Raw genomic sequence first — 24,751 nt, forward strand, 5'->3', positions numbered from 1 at the left:
TCTCTTTAGGAGTTACAACATTTTGTATTTCCAGAAGAGTGTGTTAAGGCACCTATTTCTTCACAGCCTCATCAACAGAGTGTGTTGCAAACTTTTGGACTTTTTTTTGGATTTGATAAGGGCCCTGGGCTGCTCAATTGGTTAAGCATCTGACTCTTGATTTGAGCAGTGCACCCAGATCCCTATGTGCCACAGTGTGGAGCCTGCTTGGGATTCTCTCTCTCTCTCCCTCTCTGCCTTTCCCCCATTTGTGTTCTCTCTCTGTGCCCCTCCCCCACTTGTGTTCTTTCTCTCTCTCTCTGTGCCTCTCCCCCATTTGTGTTTTCTCTCTGTGCCTCTCCCCCACTTATGTTCTCTCTCTCTCTTTCTCTCTGCCCCTCCCCCATTTGTGTTCTCTCAAAAATAAATAAATAAACATTAAAAAGCAAAAAAAGAAAGAGTAACTCAGTGAAGTTTTAAATTGCACTTCTATTATGAATGTAGTTGAAAACTTTTATGTTTAACAGCCATTTGCATTTCCCTTTCCTATGAATTCTGTTAATATTTCTAGCCTATTTTTTTTTATCGGGTTGTCTTTCTTCAGTTTTAGAAGCTTTTATATATAGTAAAGAGATGAACCATTTGTGTATAACATATACTTTTTCCTAGCCAGTCATTTGGTCTTTTTTAATTTAGCTGGGTTTATATTTACATTTCTAATTTTTATCACATCAAATTTATCATTTTTATTGCTTCTGGAGTCACAGCTTCCCTACTTTCAGGTTATAGAATAATCCAATTGTGTTTTCTTTTAATACTCGTATAGTCACCAAACTAACCCAGTTTGGTGGGTTGTAACCAGAAATTTTTAAAATAAGAATCAAATTGCACAAAATAAAGTATTGAAAGTGCATGGAAGTTGTCACTCTGAACCTCGGGACAAGAAAAAAGCTGAAACTTAAAGTCATCAGAGAACTGAGGTCAATGGACAAATTTGCTGCCTCACAAAACAGAGACCCACAGGAAGATACAGAGGATTGCAGTTTACCAGGAATATAAGCCTAAGAGAAGTAGCCAGTTGCTGGAGCTGGTTTCTGTAGGGACACTTTGAACTGTAACTGATGAATTACTAAGTATCTCAATGTAGACTAGCTTAAAAGTTAAAAACTCCAAGGGGGCCCAGTTTTAATGGATCTCTCCCATTTCTATTTTTACCTCCAGGGCTCCTATCGTATTCTCACTGTGAAGATGGAAGACAAACCTGCTAGTGCTTCTGGCAGGGGTTGGGTTAAAGTAACCATGTTAAAATATGTTCTTAGGAAGGTCTACCCATAAGGGAAATTATTTTACCACGGCCTAGCCCATTGGGGTTTTACGAAAGCTTAACCGGCCTGAGGGATGGGAAATACCGAGCTTAGAGTCCCTTAAAGACTGAGGCCTACTCATAGGCCTACAGAATACTTTCCCTCACCCTACACCTTGCACCACATCAGTTAGGGCTCCTGTATAATATCAGAGGATTAAAGCTAAGGGAACGATAAGCCTCAGATGTTATTTGAAGAGTCTCTATGAAAACCCAAAGACTAAGGGGGAGACAAAAGCAATGACAATAAGGAAATTTATAGTTTCTGACATCACAGTTACAGTAAACGGTAAACACAATCTACTCTTATCCAGATAAAGTATGGATTGTTTTGCAACAATTTGTATACTTAACATATCAATATGGACATAGTTACAAATGTGTGTATAGATTACAGTCTAAGATGTATTTCTTGCTGCAGACTATAATCAAAAAAGTTGAAATCAATTGGCATAGGGAATCTCTTGACTATGCCCTCTCCAAAACCAAATACTAGCACCTATGCCCTCATTACCTTTTCAAATACAACAAAGACTTTCTCCAATTCCATTTAATGCGGATTTCACGGATGGGTACTTCTCAACCAGAACTTATTTATACTTTTCAAGTCAGCATAAGCCTTTATATCCTAGTGATGCTTGTCTTGGCTGTAGTACCCACCCAGCTGGCAAAAGATGCCAAACAAGCTAGAGGCCCTTGTGATCCTGACAGGTCTGCCTACTTTCATCTTATTTGTGCCGCCATGGTCTTCATTTGCAATATTATTGTCTGGGAAGCATGGAGAAGTTTTCAAGTAAAAATATGGCACATAACTTGTATTTCCTATAGTACTGAGCCTCTCAGTAACATAGTGTCCTTAAGAAACTGCTGTACTCTCTTGACTGCTTCCCACATGCGCATCTTTGTACTTGCTCTGAGAACTTAAATGAATCTTGCCCACCTGTAAGATCAAACTCCTTTTAAGTGGAACTCCCCAATGAAATTGTAAAGATCCCCTGCAGACTTCCTTTTTTTTTTTTTTAAGAGTTCAGCTTTTTACTGAACAGGTTCAGAAGAGGTTCAATCAGAAAGACCAAAGCTTGTGTCATCACCAGATTCCACGGATTCTTCTTTCTTTGCTTCCACCTCCTTCTGCTCAGCAGGGGCCACAGTGGTAAAGGGGGCAGGACCTCCTGCTGGGACAGCACCAACTATGGGCCATCAGCCCCTAAGGTGCAGAGGAGGCTCCCGATGTTGACATTTGCCAGATCATTTGTAAACAAGCCCTTCAGAAAGATTCTACATACACCAGCTGATTTAATGAGGCCACTGATCTTTTCCTCTGTGAGTCACCTCATCATGCTGCAGGGCTGAGTAGATGCAGGCGAGCTCCAAGACAGAAGCTTTGTGTGGGCAGGTACGGAGCCCGCTTACTGTTAGTCCTGGATGAAGTGAGGGCCTCAACCCAAGGAGGCCTAAGCTTCCGTATTTAACCCAGTCTGTATGTGTCCAAATCCAGTCTCTACTGAACCAATTTTTTAATACAAGAATCATTTATTACCATGAGTTTATTACTTATTTCACACGTATGAGGATTTTTAAATCTTTTTTTTTTATGTTTATTTTCTTGAGAGAGAGACAGAATACAAATGGGGGAGGGGCAGAAAGTGAGGGTGATGCAGAATCCAAAGCAGGCTCCAGGCTCTGAGCTGTCAGCACAGAGCCCCAGCTGGGGCCTGAACTCACAAACTGTGAGATCATGACCTGAGCTGAAGTGAGACACTTAACCAACTGAGCCACCCAGGCGCCCCTTGATTTCCCCTTCATTTCTGAAGGATATTTTCAAGGGCGTGGGATTCTGGGTCAATAGTTCTTTTTTCTCAAAACTTCTGGTCTCCATGAAACATATATTTTCATTCCATTCCAGAATGAAATGAAAGAGTAAGCCTGTACCTGGGACATACTACTCTCATTTTGGAAGGAAAAAAAATCAAGAGACTGGGTACCAAGCCATACAAAATATGTAAACACATTTAAAACTTCTACTGAGATATTTTTTTGGCTAAAGAAAGTAATATGACCTAGGCTAAAGTCAGTGGGCAGGAAAGTAGACTGTGTTCACAGAGCATGGCAAGGGTATGGAGGGAATGAATATCTGTGAAATAATGCAATCTGATACAGCCTGCCATTGTTCACAAATGTTCACTCCATTCCTTAAACAAACATAGTCACCCCGTTCTAACAATACTCTAAAAACATCAAAACATCTACCTTGAAACCCAAGCTCTTACAATATATATTGTGCTCAAATATAGCTTCTCTTGAGCTAAAGTCCTATAAATTAAAAGATTTGTTATTTGTACCCCACATATCCATCATAAAATGTGGAACCCATGATAAACACTCTTATTTAGAATAAGAGGAAAGGGGGAGAACCAGCAATCACTGATTCATAGCAATTCTGAGATCTCAATGAGGAATTGTTGTAAGGTCTACTAACCTGAGTTAGTGTAGAAAACTTAATCTTCAGTTTTGTTTCCTGGAGGTATGTTCATAGTCTATTGTCCTTTGTGACTCTTGACTTCATCTTCTAGGAGGTCCTTTCTTTTCCACTATCCTCTTCAGGAAAAAATGCCTCCTTGGCTATTGAACAGCTTCCTCAGCCTGCCCAGAGAAAGTTGAGGGCTTGAGAATAGTTTTATTGTTCAAACAATCACCTCCCTTTAATTCAGTCTGGTGGCAGTTTGGGCACTACAACTCTTTAAAAAATATTGTTTCTTTTTTTCATTTTCTTTCTTTCTGTCTTAGAGAGAGGGAGAGAGAGAGAGTGAGAGAGAGCAGGAGAGGGGCAAAGGGAGAGGGAGAATCTCAAGCAGTCTCTATGCCCAGCACAGAGCCCCACGTGGGGTTTGATCTCATGACTGCAAGATCATGACCTGAGCTGAATTCAAGAGCTTAATTTGACTGAGCCACCCAGGGGTCACTGTTGGTTTCTCTTATATCTTTGTTTACTATTAATGCCTCCTGCCAATAGCAAGATCCAAAATTATAAAACATTCCTTTAGGCTTAATTACAGATAATTTGAATTCTTTAGACTTTCATTGGGCCAAATCTATGGTCTCTTTTCCTGAACCATTTTGTATAAGTGAAATGACTTACTTGGGATCTTAACAAATTGTATGGTGACAATAGTCTTGATTTGGTCTTTGCTCTCAAGTTTGACTAGTAGTAGTAGTAGTAGTAGTAGTAGTAATAGTTTTAATTGGGTGTACTTTTACTTAATAGAATGAAAATAGTGGCTCTTCATATTATGAAGGATGACAAAAAAATTTATAGGCATGTTATAATGTTAATTTTGCTGACTGCTCATATCTTCTAATATTTATAACGGGCTTCTAAAAGAGAATAGATAATACAAATTGCTTTTCTTCCATTTATCCACTTTAAAGTTTCTTTGAAATCATCCTTAAAATAGCCTACGTGTTAGTATGGTATTTTCATATTCAGAATTTGCTCAAGTTGCTAAACTTCTAATATGCTTTCAATTCACTAAAAATAATTCAAATTATTCCATGTAAGAAAATGCACACACAACTAAGAAACAACTTTGCATGCCCTTGAGTTGGTCTTTGCACTAAGGTTTTGACTTAATTTGCAAACAGTTTACTGGTTGGAGACGAGAAACTGTTGCATCTTTCAATTCTGTCTCTGGATTTCTGGATGCTCCTTTTCTCTTCCATTCTTACTTGGAAAAAAGGCCAATTCTTTTCTTAGCTCATCTCTTGCTGATAATGCCAGATAAGCAATTTGGGGCCAACTACATTCTGTCTTAGAAAGTCTTTGCCAAAGTCACAAGTTTATAGGTACATTTTCTGCCTTTCAAGTTATCTCAGGTGATAGTTTTACCAAAATTTTCACTAGCCTTCTTCAAAATTTGGGCTCCCATAGCAGGCATGGTGCAAATACCACATATTTTATTTTATTGTTGTTATAGTAATTCCTTTGCTTCTAGGTATCAATTTCTTTATTAATCAACTTTCATGTGGTAACAGCAATCTCCAAATCTTACCAATTTACAACAACTGTCATTTGTCACCCATGTTAGTGGGCTCTCTACTGGTCTCTTTTGGGCTTGGCTTGTTTCATGCATCTTCTCTCTTTGAATACAGACTGAGATATTACAAAGAAAGCCATAGATCCAAATGGTATCATTTAGGTTGTCTCCAAATGGGGGCTTAATCCCTAATCTAATTGTAGTTTCAATCTTGTCCAGAGATGTAGTTTTAACCAGTTTGGAATTTTCTGATCAGCCCCAATGAAGTAATTGGCCACATGGGTCCTCTGCATCCTCCAAAGGAAATTGAGACAATCTGCACAATAAGACCTTTTACTACTGGCTTTGCCTGAAACAATCCTTTTTTTTATATATACATAATAACTTTGTTGCCTTACTCTCCTTCCTATAAAAACCTTTCTTTTTGTACAATTCCTTGGAATTCTCCTCCACATTGTACATGGGATGCTGTCTGATTCATGAATCCCTACACAAAGCCAAGTAAGATCTTCAAATTTACTAAGTTGAATTTTGGAGTAGCCACTATTTGAAAGATGCTTTTCTATCTGTGGAAGGCAGGAAAAAGAGGAGTATCAAATCATGCTAGTGCTTCTAAAGCTTCTGCCAAGATGTGCTATATGTCATATCTGCTCACATCCCATTTGTTAAAGCAAACCACACAGCCATCAAAGTTAACCAAAGTTAATTGGAGAAGTGAGCAAATGCTTACCATAGCACAGAAAGAAAAGCAGAACTATGAACAAAAAATTAAATATACTACAACAAATATTTACTGAAAAGCAGCAGTATTCCTCCCAGCTGCTAAAGGCATTCTTATAAACAAAACAGTGTTTCTGATCTCAGGAAACTCAGTCTATTGGGAAATTCCACTAAGTAAAGAAGCAATTGAAATGTAATGTGAGGAGTGTACACAATTGCATGCCACTTAACTCAGAACTGAGACATTAGGGAAGGCTTAACTGAACTGGTGCCTGGATGGTGAACAGGGGTTAGACTCATGAAACAAGTTGAGGAGCAGTGGACTGGGTTCCCAGCAGCTCAGTATGAGCAAGGTCTGAGGGCAAGAGGGAGCCTGAAGAGCCAAAAATAATTCCATGTGGTGGTGTCAGGGCAGAGACCAACCCTGTCATATGCACAAAATAATATTTGAATATTTCCTATTCAAGAGAGAAGTATAAGGTTTAAAACCGTGATGTCACTAGTCCCATAAACAACTGCATTGTAGTATACTGTTATACACTGAAACGGAAAAGCAGAAACAAACAAACCCATGCCCTTCAGAGATGGAGTAGACTAGACAACATGGGCATTGACACTTCTACAAAGTCAGAGTGAAGGCAGAAATGGTTTTATTAAACTTCCTTGTGGCCTGGCACTTTTCTCCAGCAGGCTTTGTGGGAGAAATCCTCAGTGGTGATATTGAGTGAATGCTGTTGATATGGTAATTACTTTGCTATCAAGGGACAACCACTGGCAAGAGAGAGATGGCCTTGAGGTTTGCAGTTTATATATCTAATTAGAAATATTTCTAATTAGATATATATCTAATTATATATCTATTTATATCTAATTATATATCTAATTATATATCTAATTATATATCTAAGTACAGTTGTTTCTGTCAATTAACTATATTAGCCAGATTTTGGAGAGGGGAGGAAACAAAGTTAAATGCAATTTAACTCTATCACTCTTCAAGGGTGTGGCTTTGAGTTTCATCTAACCAGCATGAAGGAATCTGAAGAACATCGCTATTTTGTCTCTGAGCACAGCGGTCGGCCTGTGGAGGAGTTCAACACACTCACAACATGGACAAGCCCCACTGTCCTTTTGAAATGGACAGGTGGGAAAGGTTAACATGCTGATAACAAGCAAAAACAAACAAACAAACCGAAATAAAAAACACCTCTGGCCCAGTTTGTACTCAATGTGCATGTATTTTAAAAGGGGAATTTTTTAAGTGTGAGACATAAAGTGCTTTCAAAATAGGATCTGGTAATGCCTCCAGTTTTGTTCTTCTTTTTTCAAGATTGCTTTGACTACTTGAGGTCTCTTGGTGTTCCCTATAAATTTTATGATTATTTGTTCTAGTTCTGTGAAAAACACTGTTGGTATTTTGATAAGAATTACATTAAATCTGTAGATTGCTTTGGGAAATATGGACATTTTGACAGTATTGGTTCTTGCAATCATGAACATTGAATATCTTTACTTCTTGTGTGTGTGTCATCTTCAAATTCTTTCATCAGTGTTTCATGACTTTCAAAGTATAAGTCTTTCACCAACTTGTTAAATTTATTCCCAGATATTTTATTCTTTGTGGTGCAGCTGTAAATGGGAATATTTTCTTCATTTCTCCTTCTGCTATTTCATTATTAGTGTATAGAAATGCAGCAGATTTCTGTGTTTCAATTTCGTATCCCGAGAATCTACTAAATTCACTTAATAGTTCTGGTATTTTGGTGGACCTTGTAAGAGTTTCAATATATAGTATTATGTCATCTGCAAATAGTGAAAAGCTTTACTTCTTTCTTAACAGTTTAGATGCCTTTTATTTCTTTTACTTTTCCAACTGCTGTGGCTAAAACTTCTAGTACTATGTTGAATAAAAGTGATGAGAGTGGACATTCTTTTCTCATTCCTGATCTTAGAGGAAAAGCTCTCAGTTTTTCATCATTGGTTTTATGTTAGCTGTGGGTTTTCATTTATGGCCCTTATTATATTGAGATATGTTCTCTATAAACCTACTTTGTTGAGAGTGTTTATCATGAATGGATGTTGTACTTTGTCAGGTGATTTTTCTGTGTCTATTGAAATGATCATATGGCATTTACCCTTTCTATTGTTAGTATAATGTATCATATTGATTAATTTGTGAATATTGAACCACCCTTTCATCCCTGCAATAAATCCCACTTAATCATGATGAAATATTTTTTAATGAATTGTCAGATTCCTCTTGCTAACATTTTGTTAAGGATTTTTTCATCTACGTTTGTTAGATACATACCACAAAGCTGTAATAATCAAAACAGTATAGTACTGGCACAGCAATAGATACATTGTCTATGGAACAGAATAGAGAGCCCAGAAATAAACCCACACTTTTATGGTAAATTAATGTTTGACAAAGGAGGCAAGAATATGTGAACAGTCTCTTCAACAAATGGTATAGGGAAAACTGGACAGCTACATGCAAAAGAATGAAACTGAACCACTTTCTTACACCATACACAAAAATAAACTCAAAATGGAGTGAAGACATTAATGTGAGACTTGAAACAATAAAATTCCTGGAAGAAAACATAGGCAGCAATCATTTTGACATGAACTATAGAAACATTTTTATAGATATATCTCCTTTGGCAAAGGAAACAAAAACAATTAAACTATTAGGACTATACTAAAATAAAAAGCTTTTGCACAACAAAAGAAACTGTCCATAAGACAAAAAGACAACCTACTGAATGGGAGAGAAGATATTTGCAAATTATGTATCTGATAAAGGGTTAGTATTCAAAATATATAAAGAACATATACAACTCTACACTAAAAAAGGCAAACAATCCAATTAAAAAATGGTCAGAGGACCTGAATAGATATTTTTCCAAAGAACACATACAGATGGGCAACAGACACATGAAAATGTGCTCAACATCACTCTTCATCAGGGAAATGCAAATCAAAGCCACAATGAAATAACACCTCACACCTGTTAGAATGACTAAAATAAAAAACAAAAATAAAATAGCAAGTGTTGACAAGGATGTAGAGAAAAAAGGAATTTCATGCACTGTTGGTGGGAATGCAAACTGATGTAGCCACTGTGGAAAACAGTATGGAGGTTCCTCAAAAAATTAAAAATGGAACTGCCATATGACCCAATAATTCCATTACTTGGAATTTACCCAAAGAATACTACAAAACACTAATTCAAAAATATATATGCACCCGTGTGTTTATTGTAGCATTGCCAAAATTGAATTTTCAAAATATGGAACCAATCCAACAAGTGTTCATTGATAGATGAATGGATAAAAAAAGGTGTGGTATTTATACATACAATGAAATATTATTAAACCATAAAAAGAATGAAATCTTGCCATTTGCAACCACATGGATGGATCTAGAGGATCTGCTAAAAGACAGACAAATACCATATAATCTCATTCATATGTGGAATTTAAGCAAAAGTAAAACAAAGGAACAAAGAAAGAAAAAGGAAAAAAACCACATTCAAATATAGAGAACAAACTGGTAGTGGCCACGGGGGAGGTGGGTGAGTGAGTGGGTGAAATAGGTGAAGGGAATTAAGAGCACACTTACAGTGATGAGTACTGAGCAAAGTATAGAATCATTGAATCGTCATATTGGACACCTGAAACTAATATAACGTACTTAATTGTACTTAATTATATTTGAATGAAAAAATAGGATATGGCTTTGCAAAGTAGCCTAGAAATTTTAAATATTCATCTTTGTTTTGGACACTCCCATTTCCCTTAAGCATCCATATTTCCTACCTCTGTAAGGACTAGTCATACGAAGAAAAGTTGCAGCCAGTTACAACAAAAATCCAGAAAGGATCATTGGAAGAGAACAGATGTTGATGCAATATTAATGCACGGTATATGATCTTTTATCATAAAAAACATTGGACACATGATCATATATTTGCACCTCAACTCCACCACTATTGATCATGTTATCTTAGGCAAGCATATCGAAAACACAAAGTATGCCTTTCTTTTCTTACATTCATCCAGGATCTCATTGTTCTTGCTACAAAAGTACCTCTTTTTCTCCATCCTAGTATTAATAGCCACCATCTATTGGTTGCATAACCAGGCTCTGGACATTGTGCCAGTCAATATGTGTACATTAAAAAACAATAGCAGATAAACACATTTCTCTTATTTATCGATGAAACCACTGAGACACCTTGAACATTAAATAGTTTTCTCCAGCTCATAGCTAGTAAAGTAGTAGAGACAAGATTCAAACCAGATCTTTCCGACTGTAAGAAAATGCATAGTGCTGACCATTCCAAAACACTGCCATCTGCACTGGATTTGTCTCTTGCACACTGTAAGGCCTGGCTAGACAGAAGCAAAGTGTTTAAACTAATACTAAGGCATAGATTATGATAACCCCTCCCCTGAGCCCCAACACCTTTATCTTTTCATTTTGAAAGATGAACTTGTTGGAGTGCCTGGGTGGCTCAGTCAGTTAAGCGTCCGACTTCGGCTCAGGTCATGATCTCATGATGGTTCATGAGTTCGAGCCCCATGTCAGGCTTTGTGCTGACAACTCAGAGCCTAGAGCCTGCTTTGGTTTCTGTGTCTCCCTCTCTCTCTGCCCCTCCCTCACTCCTTCTCTGTCTTGAAAAAATAAATGTTAAAAAAATTTAAAAAAAATAAACATACTCATTCAAATTAATCTCTAATTGGATTGATTTCACGCAAGGTGACAAAAGGGAATGAAACATTTTAGACACAACAAGGAAGTATTTGGAAAAGGAAAGAGAAGCAGGAGTCATTCAGCTGCCGTTTGAGTCATTCCATAAAATTGGTGGTGTAATCTCCTCTGGCTGAAGCTTTCTAATATGACATACCCACACAGGTCAACTTTGAATGTTTAGCAAGATTTAAAACTTTAACAACAAAGGAAACATTGAAGAAAATCAGTGAGGTGTATTAATAGCATACATGAATGTTAAAATCTCTGATACCAATGCAAGCTTTCTACTTAGCTTCATTCCTAATTTATTTACCTTTACGCAATTGCAATGTATCCTTTAGTTTTTAGCTACATCTTATGTGAACTATTTTTCTATACACTTACCCACCTTCATTTATCCACAGAATTGATCTTTCTTTTGTGTTCCCAAAGCATTTACTCTCTTTCTCTGTATGATGGCTCTTACACATCACATTTTATATTTTTCACATGTTAAACTTTTTTCACTGTAACAATCTCCTATGGTTACAAATGACTTATAGGCTTTTAATGAGAACATTTAACAGTGTTTGGCACTGATTAACTGCTCAATAAGTAAACTCATAATTTCTATATCTGTATTTCATATTTGAAAAATGCCAGCCACAGGATCAATGTAACCTATGTGTGCAAAAGTTAAATTTTTTATCTATACAAAACTGAATCCTCTAATTCATTTCGTTCTCTGTTTTCTTTGCTCACTTGCTCCTCTTTCTCTTGCACTTGCACTTTCCCCTCTGCCTTTTTGCTTTTTTGTTCTCTTTTTCTGTCTCTAATTCTACCTGCCTTTCATTACTCTTTATTTCTGATGAGCTCCATCCCGCAACAAGCTCCTCTTTGTGCCAGGGAAGATGACCACTAGTATCAGGTTCAAATTCACCTTAGCAGAAAGAGAACTTGTTTCTTCTAGCATTAAAAATGTTATCATCCTGTCTTGATTTATCTTACATTTTTCTGGTAATATTCTAATATGAGGGTAAGTCAGAAGGATATGCTTCAATTATCTGAAACCTGATCTATTACCTTTTATAGTGTATTACTTAGGTTTTTATTGGGATAATCTATGTAATAAACAACCCCTGAAAATCTCACCTCCACTTTCAGGAGATTCATTCTGGTCATTCCAAATGGTTCCAGCAGCTCTCAGGCTGCATGCTTCCTCATTAATGTACTGCTTGTGTCCTATTTCCTCAGCCTTTGGCTTTAGCTTCATTTTGGGGTACCTGGGTGGCTCAGTCAGTTAAGTATCTGACTTTGTGAGTTTGAGCCCCACATCGGGCTCTGTGCTGACAGCTCAGAGCCTGGAGCCTGCTTCAAATTCTGTGCCTCCGTCTCTCTCTGCCCCTTCCCTGCTCGTTCTCTCTGTCTCTCAAAAATAAACAAACATTAAAAAAAAGTTTAAAGTCATAGCCTTCATTCTACTTACACTAAATTAGGTCATGCTACTGTCTCTCTGAACCACTAGTGAATCAGCGTAATGCTAATTAGTTAAGGCCTGAGCCACATGTGCCACTCAGTGAGCTACTTCTCTAAAGCAAATGAGATCCTTAGAAGGGTGATGGGTGGTTAACTGAAACACATGCTGGGCGCTACAACCAAAAGAAGGCAATAAAAGGCTGCCAGAATCATCAAATGCCCAACACAGAATATGATACTTACATTTTAGATTTCTTATTTAAGTTCAAGTTTGTGGTTTAGTCTACTTAGACCTTGGGAGGAAGGATTGGGCAACAGCCATGATGTGAACTGTCTATTAGTAGATGCCACATCCAGGACTGAACTGAGAAAATCTGCAGAATAAAGAAGGAAAGATGAAGAAGTGGTACTTTGTGAGGGTGATATTTTTCTCCTATCACCTGGTTCAGTGATAAAGAGCAGTTACCTAAGTTTAAACTTTTTCTTTCCCTGGAAAGAATATAAGACATTCTGAATTAGAAACATCTGCTAGTACGTTAGTCATTGTTCCAGTTCTAGGGGGAAAGTAGTAAAATTTTGGTCATTACAGTGGAGGAAGAATTACCCAGAAAAAGTTTTTCTTGATCAAAAAAATCAAAATACACATGTAAGAAATGGAGAAGGACACGTATTAAATAATTCTGGGGAAAAAAAATCCAGTACATCTGAAATGTTTGATGCAAAATAAATACTTAAGAATGGTTAAGAAACAATTTTAGTGATGCTGACAAGTTGCTACTTCCAGGTCATACCTACAGAGTGTCTTCGACTCAGTGTTTATTCAAAGGACTGCTATGACAGATTAGTGAAAGGATTTCCTACATAGAATTCACTGTGCTTCAAACACTCCTACCTTAACGTTTTAAAAATATTTGTCTGTGAGGTAATTTTGAACTGCCTTGAAGATTTAGGGTGTTCTTCGTAACTCTGCTTCACTGAAGCCCTTCCTCTAAGGATGGCCCACAATTGTCTGCTTGTTTATATTCCAGAAAGGAAATGAAATAACATATGAGATGTGACTAAAACAGTCCTTAGTACATGGAAAGTGCTCAGTAAACTGCAGGAGCAGTTATCTTTCTTATTACTGCTGTTCTTTTGCCCAATATAATTTGAATCATTTTTCTGCAAGAGCACATTCTGTGTGCAAGTTGCTGCTCTAAGGATTTGGTGGCAGGAAAGTCCACCAACACCTTTGTCTGATCTCAAAGGATGAAAAAAGAAGGCACCTGGTTTCTAACATCTTTGCTTTGACAGCTCTCAGAGCCACCAGAGCCTCCAGTGCATTTGGGGCTATTGGTAGCTTCTGGAGAAAGAGTGCTTGAACATCCTCAGAATGCCAATGTTTTTTCAGGGAATAGTATCCATGTGTCTCAAAGTGAAAATTAAATCCAAACTTCCTTCATCATCAAACACTTGCTGTTTCTCTTTGAAAACTTGGTGAATCTGGTGCTCATGAAAACATGGGTTAGTGAAGATCAGTGTGAAAGGCTAAGTAACACATGTCTTCTTCCTTCTCTTTGGCTTTTCATTTTCATGGTCCTAATAGTTCTCCAACAGAAGAAAAGCAAGCAAAAACAAAAACAAAAAAGATATAGAAATGATACTGTAGCATAAGGATCACTCCACAGTTAATGGTAGAAGAAATGTTAGTTTGATTCAATACAGCTTGTACCGATAATTAAAGACTGATGAGTAAATGATAACTTAGAGGTTTGTAATTACTACATTTTTATTGTATGACTTATTTCAGTAAGAATTTTGTGATGTTTTGATTGTATTGTTTATGAAGAGCAGAGGCTATATCACAAAATAATCAGTAGTCTTCATTTTGAGGTTTTTATTTTAAAATACTTATAGAGAATCTATACCATGGAATACTACATGGCAATGAGAAACAATGAAATCTGGCCATGTGTCGCAACATGGATGGACCTTGAGGGTGTCATGCTGAGCGAAATAAGTCAGGCAGAGAAGGACAAATATCATATGTTTGCACGTATAGGAGGATTAGGAGGAACTTGACGGAGGACCAAGGGGGAGAAGAAGGGGGGAAATGGTGGGGGAAAGGGAGAGAGGCAAACCATGAGAGACTCTTGAATGCTGACAAAAACTGAGGACTGATAGATGTGGGGGGGAGGGGGGGATGGGCATGGAGGAGGACACTTGTGGGGATGAGCACTGAGTGTAATGTGGAAACTAATTTGACAATAAACTATTTGTTAAAAAAAGAAAAAATAAATAAAATAAAATATAGAGAATTTTTTTAAAGATTATGCTCAAAATACAAAATGGAAACTAGAAAAAGTAATAATGGACATCTTAATACTTATTTATATTTACAGAGATGCAAATCAAAATGAGACTTGACTTTTTTAATGTTCCAGATTAGGCCAGGGTGAAATAGCAGAGGATGTGGAGACAGTCAAGTATCTTGAAGGGAGAGCTGTCAGGATCTGTAGCTGAATTGGATCCGGCATGTGAAAGAAAAAAGAGGAGTCAAGGATAACTCAGATGTTTTTACTCTGAGCACCTGGAAGGTTGACTGAAGTGAGGAAAGCTGAGTGGAGCAAGGAGGGATGAGCAGAGGAGAGGAGCTCCTTTGGGGGCCTGGTAAGTTTGAAGTTTAATTCTACTATCTTAAACAGTTTATATTCCCACAAACTTATTTTGATTAAATCTCTTGATTTCTGTGGTATAATATTCCTCAGTCCAAACCCAAGGGAGAGATTTTGCTCTTTATGATTTGGCTTTTCACAAGTTCCAATAGTGTGACAAACTTTTTTGATCTTATCTACTTTGAAAAATAAAAATGTAAGTATAAACAACGTGGAATAACTATCAATTATTACTATAATGATGTGTTGAGCATTGTGCTAACTGCTTTATAACTGTTACATTTTCTCCTGTTATCAGATAAGAAAAATTGAGGTTTTATGAGGGCCTGGGGACAACAGTTAATACTTAGCACAGCTAGGGAGACCAGTTTGACTCTAAAGGTCATGCTTAAGGGCATTAAAATTTATTTTAATGTGTTTGCTTTTTTCTTTTTGAAAAATGAGAATACTGATATTTATGCATATATTCAAAACATTTCTAATTTTTCTTTATTACCTTTGATATATATACTTTTATTCAATTTCATACTAAATGGAAGCAAATATTCAAATCAATCAATCATAAACAATATTTAACATGAACTATTATGCCTGGTTGCAATTTAATAATTGGTATGGCATCAGGACAATCATATTGAATTGTTATTAGAATGGGTAGTCATAAACATAAATGCTTACAATATTGTTAAGTAAGCTGAAAAATTTGTCAATGATATTCACTAGATAGCTTCACTTTTGAAAATCAGGTATTAGGCCAGGAAATTTTTTTTTTTAAAGTTGAAAGTGTGTATCTTTCCAAAAGATGAGCTAATGAATTACAGAGTTTTGTAAATATAATTTTCAAGATGACAAACCTATTGAATAGGTACTGGGTCTAAATATTAAAATATTAATGTGGGCACATTAGTTCAGGATGAAACTTAGTGATGATGAACACTTGCACAAATGAAAGAAAAGAGTTTAATCAGTTACTGATTAGCCTGGAATAAAATTCAATCACTAGATTTTCCACAGAAAAAATCAAGCTCCTCTGGGCTGCACACAAAATAAGACCAGAAGGGGATTCTTGTGGTGCCAAAAGCAAATCTGGATTAATCATTAGTGGCTGGTCCTTTGACAAGTGTGGTTTCCTGCCTGGGATGTCATACCCCTGCACTGAGTTTTGACTGCCAGCATGGCCAGAGACCATCATCCCTACATAATAGCATCCTATGGAAGGTTCCATGATGTCCCACTTTAACATCTTCTTTGGAGAAAATTATGTTAAAAGAGCATCACTAGTGGCACTGAAGGTGAGAAAAAGTAACTAAAGGGCAGATTGGTACTTGTGGGAAAGGAAAGTCTCACTGTCTTGCCCTGGGGTTAGGGAGGGTTATAAGCTGACTCTGCACACAGAAGCTTTACTATAGAAAGTCTTCAAATTTTTATCCTTTTATTCATTCATTCATTTTTTTAAGATGTGTTTTTTTAATTTATTTTTGAGAATTGGGGGAGGGCAGAGAGAGACGGAGACACAGAATCTGAAGCAGGCTTTAGGCTCTGAGCTGTCAGCACAGGGCCAACATGGGGCTTGAACTCATGAACTGTGAGATCATGACCTGAGCTGAAGTCGGCCATTTAACTGACTGACCCACCCAGGCACCCCTCATTCATTTATTTTTAAATATAAATCCAAGTTAGTTAACATATAGTGTAATAATTGTTTCAGGAGAGTTTAGTGATTCATCATTTATACATAACACCCTGTGCTCATCCCAATAAGTGCTCTCCTTAATGCCTATCACCCATTTTTAGCCCATTCCCCCACCCACCACCCCTCCAGCAACCCTCAGTTTGTCTCTGTATTTAAGACTCCCTTATGGTTTGCTCCCTCTCTGTTTTTATCTTATTTTTCTTCTCCTTCCCTATATTCATCTGTTTTGTTTCTTAAATTACACATATGAGTGAAAGCATATGATATTTGTCTTTTTCTAATTTTGCTTAACGTAATACATTCTAGTTCCATCTATGTTGTTGCAAATAGCAAGATTTCATTCTTTTTGATCACCAAGTAATATTCTATTGTATATATAGCACATCTTTATCCATTCACCAGTCAGTGGACATTTGGGCCCTTTCCATACTTTGGCTATCGTTGATGTTGCTGCTATAAACATTGGGGTGCATGTGTCCTTTCAAATCAGCATTTTTTTCTATTTTTTGGATAAATACCTAGTAGTGCAATTGCTGGGTCATAGGATAGTTCTATTTTTAACTTTTGAGGAAACTTCATACTTTTTTCCAGAGTAGCTGCACCAGTTTGCATTCTCACCAGCAGTGCAAAAGAGATCCTCTTTCTCCTCATCCTCGCCAACATCTGTTGTTTCCTGAGTTGTTAATTTTAGCCATCTGACAGGTGTGAGGTGGTATCTCATTGTGGTTTTGATTTGTATTTTCCTGATTATGAGTTATGTGGAGCATCTTTTCATGTGTGTGTTAGCCATCTGGATGTCTTTTTGGCAAAGTGTCTATTCAAATCTTTTGCTCATTTCTTCACTGGATTATTTGTTGTTTGGGTGTTGATTTTGTTAAGTTCTTTATAGATTTAGATACTAACCCTTTGATACATCATTTGCAAATATCTTCTCCCATTCCATCAGTTGCCTTTTAGTTTTGTTGATTGTTTACTTCACTGTACAGAAGCTTTATATCTTGTTGAAGTCCCAGTAGTTCATTTTTGCTTTTGATTCTCTTGCCTCCAGAGACATGTCTAATAAGAAGTTGCTGCAGCCCAGGTCAAAGAGGTTGTTGCCTGTTTTCTCCTCTAGGATTTTGATGGTTTTCTCTCTCTCATCATTCAGGTCTTTCACCCATTTTGAGTTTATTTTTATGTATGGTGTAAGAAAGTGGTCCAGGCTTATTCTTCTGCAAGTCACTGTCCAGTTTTCCCAACCCCATTTGCTGAAGGGACTTTTCCCAATGGCTATTCTTTCCTTCTTTGTCAAGGATTAATTGGCCATACATTTGTGGGTCCATTTCTGGGTTCTCTGTTCTGTTCCATTGATCTATGTGTCTGTTTTTGTGTCAGTACCATACTGACTTGGTGATTACAGCTTTGTAATACAGTTTAAAGTCTGGAATTGTGATACCTCCAACTTTGGTTTAGTTTGGTAAAATTATCCTGTTATACATTTTAAAAGATTATTTGTTGAAAAGTAAAAAAAAATGATTATATTTTCAACTCATTCTCAGGTATCCATAATCAGAGAATTAGACAAGTCCTAAATTAGACTACATATTCTCTGTTTTCAATCAGCATTAATCAAGAAAATTTCATTTACCTCTTAGGTTCATGTGCTTGACTCACACAAGAGCTGGTATGATTATGCACATTTCATGATTTTTTATTAAAAAATGTTTTTTAAATGATTATTTTTAAGAGAGAGAGAGACAGAGCATGAGTGGGGAAAGAGCAGAGAGAGGGAGACACAGAATCTGAAGCAGGCTTCAGGCTCTGAGCTGTCAGTACAGAGCCCTGTGCAGAACTCCAACTCACTGACTATGATCATGACCTGAGTTGAGGTCCAATATTTAACCAGCTGAGCCACCATGCACACTCATGGTTTTTTTAGATGGGCTGAACCAATCTGGAAATCACACTCTCTCCTCTTCCCTAAAGAACCATATTCTTTCATTTCTATAAACAGTGGAACACCTTCCTTCCTGCCTCCATCTCTTTTTGATATTAGCTGGTCTCATGGTCAGCTATTACTTGGCATTCTGATGCCTGTCTTTGCTACCAGCTGTTTTAAAACTTCACTTTTTCTTTTCTCCTCCTTCACTTCCTCCCCACCCACTCCCTTCCTCCTTCTCCTCCTCCTTCTTCTTCAACTAAATGCCTTTGCAGAAACACTTTTTCCTTAATGGTGAATTTATTCAAGAAATTTAACATAGATTGAGATTCTGGCAATTGTAGGCTTTTTAAAAAGAATAGTAGGCCTTATTTAAAACCACACTTAAGGTAAAAAATTAAGAATCTCTTTTAGAAGAAAAAAAGCTTTGGAGATTTGTAATAACCTCAATCAGTCCTAACTAGTTGGTTAATAAGGTCATTTTTGTAAATTAATATTCTTCTCTTTTCATGTCTCATTGAATGTTAATGTGCTATACCTTCACTTTATTAATAATAAAACAAAGCCTGCTCATTTAATGCATAGAATGCTGATTTCCCTTTGGTTATTTTAGACTCTGGTTTATTTCCTCATTTCCAGTCTTTATAATTTTCTACATAGATAAATGACTGTATTTTTCTATTCTTAATTTAAAAACAGGTCATGAGAAAAAACTTATGCCAATGCAACTAATCTTTAGATTGCTAGTGCCAGGAAAGCAACATTCATAATATTGTCCTCACTGGCTTTCCTTTTGGAATTGTGGTGCCAGGGAAAATGATTTACTGCCAGCCGGGACTGAGACTTGGGCTTTGTAGAAAAGATTTATTGGCATCAACTTTGCATAAAGCCATAATCAGTCCTGAAAAGACATTTGTCACTATAAACCCTTATTTTCAGGTGCCTGACACTTTCCATAAAACTATACTTCAAGTGGAAAAGTCATTTGGGTTTTCAGATCCTTTATTCTGATATTTCTTGATCATTTAAAAGTCTATCATCTCTTGAACTTTCTGGATACACTAGAGCAGTATTTCCGGGACCTATCCCTAGGTTTCCAGAAAGCAGGGAGAGGTGGGAACTATAAATGTACATTTTAAACAAGCGCCTGCAGAGATTCTGCTCCAAATTGAAAACTGAAAAACATTCTCAGAAAAATGGGTATGGCATCCTGTGCATAAGCTCAGGCCCTGTTTGTGTCACCTTGACTAACCTACGTTGGCCTCTCCATCTCATTTGTTTCCTTATGTATATTCCTTATATATGCTTTAATTGGGAAAGTATGCTTTCTATTTATAAATTGTGAAGTCTAAAGAAAAGCAAGGGAGTACCTTACAGGAAGTACGTATAGGAAACAAATGATTCATCTTAGTTCTATTCTTTTTTCTACAATCCATAATGACAAACACAAACACACAAGCAAAAATACATGTGTGTGTACATACATGCATGCTCAGCCGCTCTAAGAAGAGTAAGCTGATCTCTTGGTTGGAATCAGAAACTTAAAATTCACTTGTAGGGAGCAGCAATTAAGGCAAGGCTACAACCCTGCAAAGGGTTGAGGTTAGGGGACATAAAAAAGAGCCAAAGTTTATTGCAAGATGGACAATCAGAAAGGCCCTGTCTGGAAACCCTAGTCTTAAGGAAGAATAAGAAGTTGAAAACATTCCTCAATTACCAGTGACAGGCCCTCAGATTTGAACAAAGAATTTAAAGTACCTAATGCACTTAAGGTGGCCTGCAATAGCCAACTATTTACTTTACCATATTCGTTAACTTGCCAAGAAACTGTGCCCAAATTAATTAGTCTATCGTTTACTCTTATCTGTGCCACAAATCAGAGGGGTTCAAAAGTCAACCTAAAAGCACTTGTGCATTTCAATTGATTCCAAATGTAAAGCCATTATAGCATTTGTCTTTTTACAAAATAATTTAAAGTGAGCATCCTTTATAATGTGAATCTGTGAGCTCTATCTGTGTTCACCTACATGTTTAAGTTCTGAATTTTATGTGATTATTGCATTCTACTTCCTCTTAGAAAAACCTCCTTTAGTCAGTTTTGGAGAGAATACAGTAAATCATGAAATCAGCCAAAAGAAAGAAACCACCAAGCAGTAGTACATTTTATCATGTAGCTGTTATTTCCAGATTTATCCATTTTGGTGCTAGTTCAAAACACACTGGTTAAATTGTTTATTTTAAAATAAGTATATATTCAAAGAAGGGTTTTGCCTTAGTTACTGTTTTAAAATAACCAAAGAATACTTTTCGAGGTGTTACAAGGAAAAGTAAAAATCTGGTAAATGTGTTCTCTTACTATCCAAGTCTTATTTAACATAATGGATTTACTACTGATACTGAGACAGATACAAATACATTTATTAATTCAAAATAAAATTTTACATTGGAATAGAGACCTAGGTCCTAAACATATACATTTGTAAAAATGTTTTAATACTGGCCTAACATTTATTCAGATTATTTAAAATGAATTATAGATTTTTAGAAAAGACATATTCAAATACTAGAAATGAAAAGCTCATGGTATATTTTAAATGCTTGTTGATTATAAAAATGTAAAACATGAGCTTGTTCCTTCAAACAATCAAAAATCACTTAAACAACCGATATTGATTAGGCTGACTTTCTTAGATACACTAAGAAAATACAAAAAAACCCCTCTTGCATGGAATCCCAGGGATACCACATTGTTCAGCCCCAGTCGGCGTTCATATTGTGTACTGAGGATGGTGCCCCCTGGATGTAAGCAGGGCACACCCAGTCTGTGGGATTGGATGTAACTGCCCTTCATGGCTCCTGTCCTCAACTAGTTTACAATCCATATGAGGAAGGGGATACAGAAGCAGGCAGAATTGGAGGTAAGATTAATACACATGAAGCAACAGTAGCAAGAAAGTATATATAACAATAAAATGAAAAAGAGGGGAGAAATAATAAAATTAAGATGGTATATGCCAAAGACGTGGAAATATAGTTTGTTTCTTTTGTTCTCATTAGGTGATAATGATCAGAATCTAAAATAACTTGAGCATGTAGTTGAGGACATGCTCTGAATTACAGCGTTGCCTGTGAGCACTGAGAGGCCTGAAGATTAATGACTACAACTGAGGCCCTGGTAGAAATTTTAAAAATGTTCCAAAAGACCTTTAGTCATTTGATGACATGGGGAAAATTCAGTTTCAATGTGAAATTACTGACTTGACAGTTTATATTTTAGTTTTGTATTTTGATCACTTTGTGAATTTATAATTCCATGGTAAAAGCCCCTATCTTATATTTAAAACTTCCCAACAATACTGGATGGAGTTGTGTGTGACATGTTATGGATAAAGAATGCATTCACAAAGACCAATTTCATGAAACACATTTCTTGGAAACTTATGAAAGAATGCTGTTACATATAAAGTTGAGCATGCAGTTGTAGAGTGGTATAGAGAGCTGAATGCTATAGGTGTTTACATCTCATCCTTGAGGCCTTGGTTTAGGAATCACTTCCTCCAGGAAGGCCATCCTGATCTCTAAGGTTATGTTACTTGTCCCTCCTGTGGCTATGTGTGCTCAACTATCAATGCACAATGCACTCAGTTATAATTGCCTGCTTACTGTTTTGTCTCATATGACAAAGTAGCGACAACAGGTATTCATTAAACATTATGCTTAATAAATCATCTTTCTTAAGGCTTTAAGTAATTAACTCCTTTAATAATAAGAACCATCTAGTGAGGTAGACATTACTATTACCTTACTCTACATATGAGGAAATAGAGGTATAAAGAGGTTAAGAAACTGTCCAAGGTCAAAGAGTAGTACATTGCATAGTAAGAATTCAAATCCGAACAGTCTGACTACAAAATAGGGAAAGTGTTTTTTACACCTGCTGTTGGCACAATGTCGGGTGCTAGCATCCAAATATTTATTGAATGATGAATGATGTCAGAGAAGAGGGAAGATTGGAGCTATAGAAGAAAACTTGCTACAAACAGGGTGGGGTTTGAGGTATGCCTTGAAGAATGGGCAAGATTTGGATGAATTTATAGAAAACTGGAGAGCATTAGGCCTGGAGAATTTGAACCAAGCAATGAGAATGTGTACATGGTGTGTTGTGGGAACAATCAGAGGCTGTTTTAATTATAAAAAAGGAAGCAAGTTAGAGGGCATGGAGACTGGGTAGGCAGGTTGAAGCCAAATTGTAGAACATCTTATAAACCAGGCAAAGTACCTGGGTAGGGAGCAGAAAGCCACTAAAAGATTGCGTGTATGAGAGTGACATGACAAGAGCAGTTTTTAAGTGAAAGCATTATGCAAAAAAAGCAACCAACTAGGCACATTTTAATGAATGCCTGTTTGACTAATCACTTTAGATTTCAGAGAGGGTAGCTTTCATTTTATTATTTTTACTCAGTCAACTGAATACCTGCTCTTTGTTATAAATACACTGTAAGCATGCAATAATTTGCAAAGGTGGTTTAATATAATTTCTTTTAGATGTATTAATGTTCAGTTTTGAAGTGAATTTTATATTCTTTCAAGATATTAGGCTCTCATCTCACTTAAATATAACATATTTTAATGTCTTTAAATGTCTCTAATATGTCCTTTGTAAAATTTATTAATCTCCTAGTGGCATTCAAAATATCCACCATTTCAGATGATTAGGTCAGTCCAAAAATTAGTTGTTATAGCTTATCAATTTCTTTAATAAGTGTTCCTTGCTATTTACAAAGAACTGTAAGCTTCTGCCCTTCCCTTCACTTACTCTTCTTTAGTAAACGGGTCTATAGCTTGGAGAAGGCAAGCTCATCAAATTTATAGATGACACAAAGCTGAAAAGAAAACAGTCTATCTGATATCAAAATCTAGAAAAGTTGGAGCAAGGTCAAATCTAACAAGATGGAACCATTGGGGAGAGATCATGTTTCTAGGTCCTATAAAAACAACTGCACCAGGGGCGCCTGGGTGGCTTAGTTGGTTAAGCGTCCGGCTTTCGGTTACGTCATGACCTCGCTGTTCGTGGGTTCGAGCTCCGTGTCGGGCTCCGTGCTGACTGCCAGCTCAGAGCCTGGAGCCTATTTCAGAGTCTGTGACTCCCTCTCTCTCTGACCCTCCCCTGCTCACGCTGTCTCTCTCTCTCTCCTAGAAAAACAAAACAAAACAACAACAACAAAAAAAACAACTGCACCAGCAAAAGACCAAGAAAATGATGCTTAGCTGCAATATGTGAGTGAAAGCTCCCAGGAAGTCCACCTAGTAGTCTGAAGTCTATAGTGACTAAATTAAAATTTAACAGAGAATACTATCATATCCGAGTTGTGGTACCTTGTAAGGGTGCAATCCCATTCTACATCGATAATTTGTTTTAAGCAAACATCACTTAAAACATAGGTTATATATATATATATATATATATGTCAAATCCATCACTCTCTCCACTTGAAAATCATTTTAATTAGAAATAAAGGAGTCCAGTTGCTTTCTCAGTTTTTAAAAATTTCAAATCCATCACCTTCCACTGGTCACAAACATACCCATAGCAATGGTGGTTCTGCCTTACTGGGGTCAAAGAACTTTGTGAGCCCAGTGTCATGAACTATTAGATTCCTTCTGCAAATGGTTTTGTGAACTCTGGTAGAGCAGCTCTATAGCGGCACAGAATCTTCTAACAAGGCACAAATTCAGCAGAATCATAGATAATATTTCACTTAATAATTTTAGGCTTATATATTATCTCTCTTTCTTTGCCCAGATTTAAGAAAGATAAGAACATGGGAGCTACAGAATTTTATTTCCAAAATTATCAATCAGTTACCAAAATAAAAGAATTTGTTTTCAATCTACATTCTCTGTTTACTTTCTGGAGGTTTTTAAACTGTTAGACCCAATTCTTCTAATTTGTCATATGACTACTAGACCCCATTTTAGTCCCTTTACTTCTAGAAGAGTCCTTGAAAGATATTGTTGATGTTATCAAATTCAAATTGCCTCAAAAACTCTAGTGTGCAAACCTTCCAAATTAAACAATCTCTCCATTCCCCACCCCTGCCACATATAGTTACACATTCACTCACAAAGGTATACAGGGTTTTTCTGTGTGCTTTTCTGGATCTCTAGACATTA

At 36.7% G+C, this 24,751-nt stretch overlaps 1 long non-coding RNA gene and 1 pseudogene across 1 annotated transcript in view; both read right to left on the bottom strand.

Moving 5' to 3' along the window:
• Positions 1–2,401: 2,401 nt before the first annotated feature.
• LOC120224119 lies at positions 2,402–2,875 on the bottom strand (annotated as a pseudogene).
• Positions 2,876–3,827: 952 nt separating this feature from the next.
• Positions 3,828–24,751, bottom strand: part of LOC120224121 — a 122,502-nt gene continuing 101,578 nt past the window's right edge. Inside the window, exon 3 of the long non-coding RNA XR_005526467.1 lies at positions 3,828–3,985. This is a non-coding gene — a long non-coding RNA (uncharacterized LOC120224121). The remainder of the gene's footprint in view (positions 3,986–24,751) is intronic.

Source organism: Hyaena hyaena, unplaced genomic scaffold (assembly GCF_003009895.1).
Source record: "Hyaena hyaena isolate Hyena2069 unplaced genomic scaffold, ASM300989v1 scaffold_1108, whole genome shotgun sequence".
In the NCBI taxonomy this organism is placed as follows: domain Eukaryota; kingdom Metazoa; phylum Chordata; class Mammalia; order Carnivora; family Hyaenidae; genus Hyaena; species Hyaena hyaena.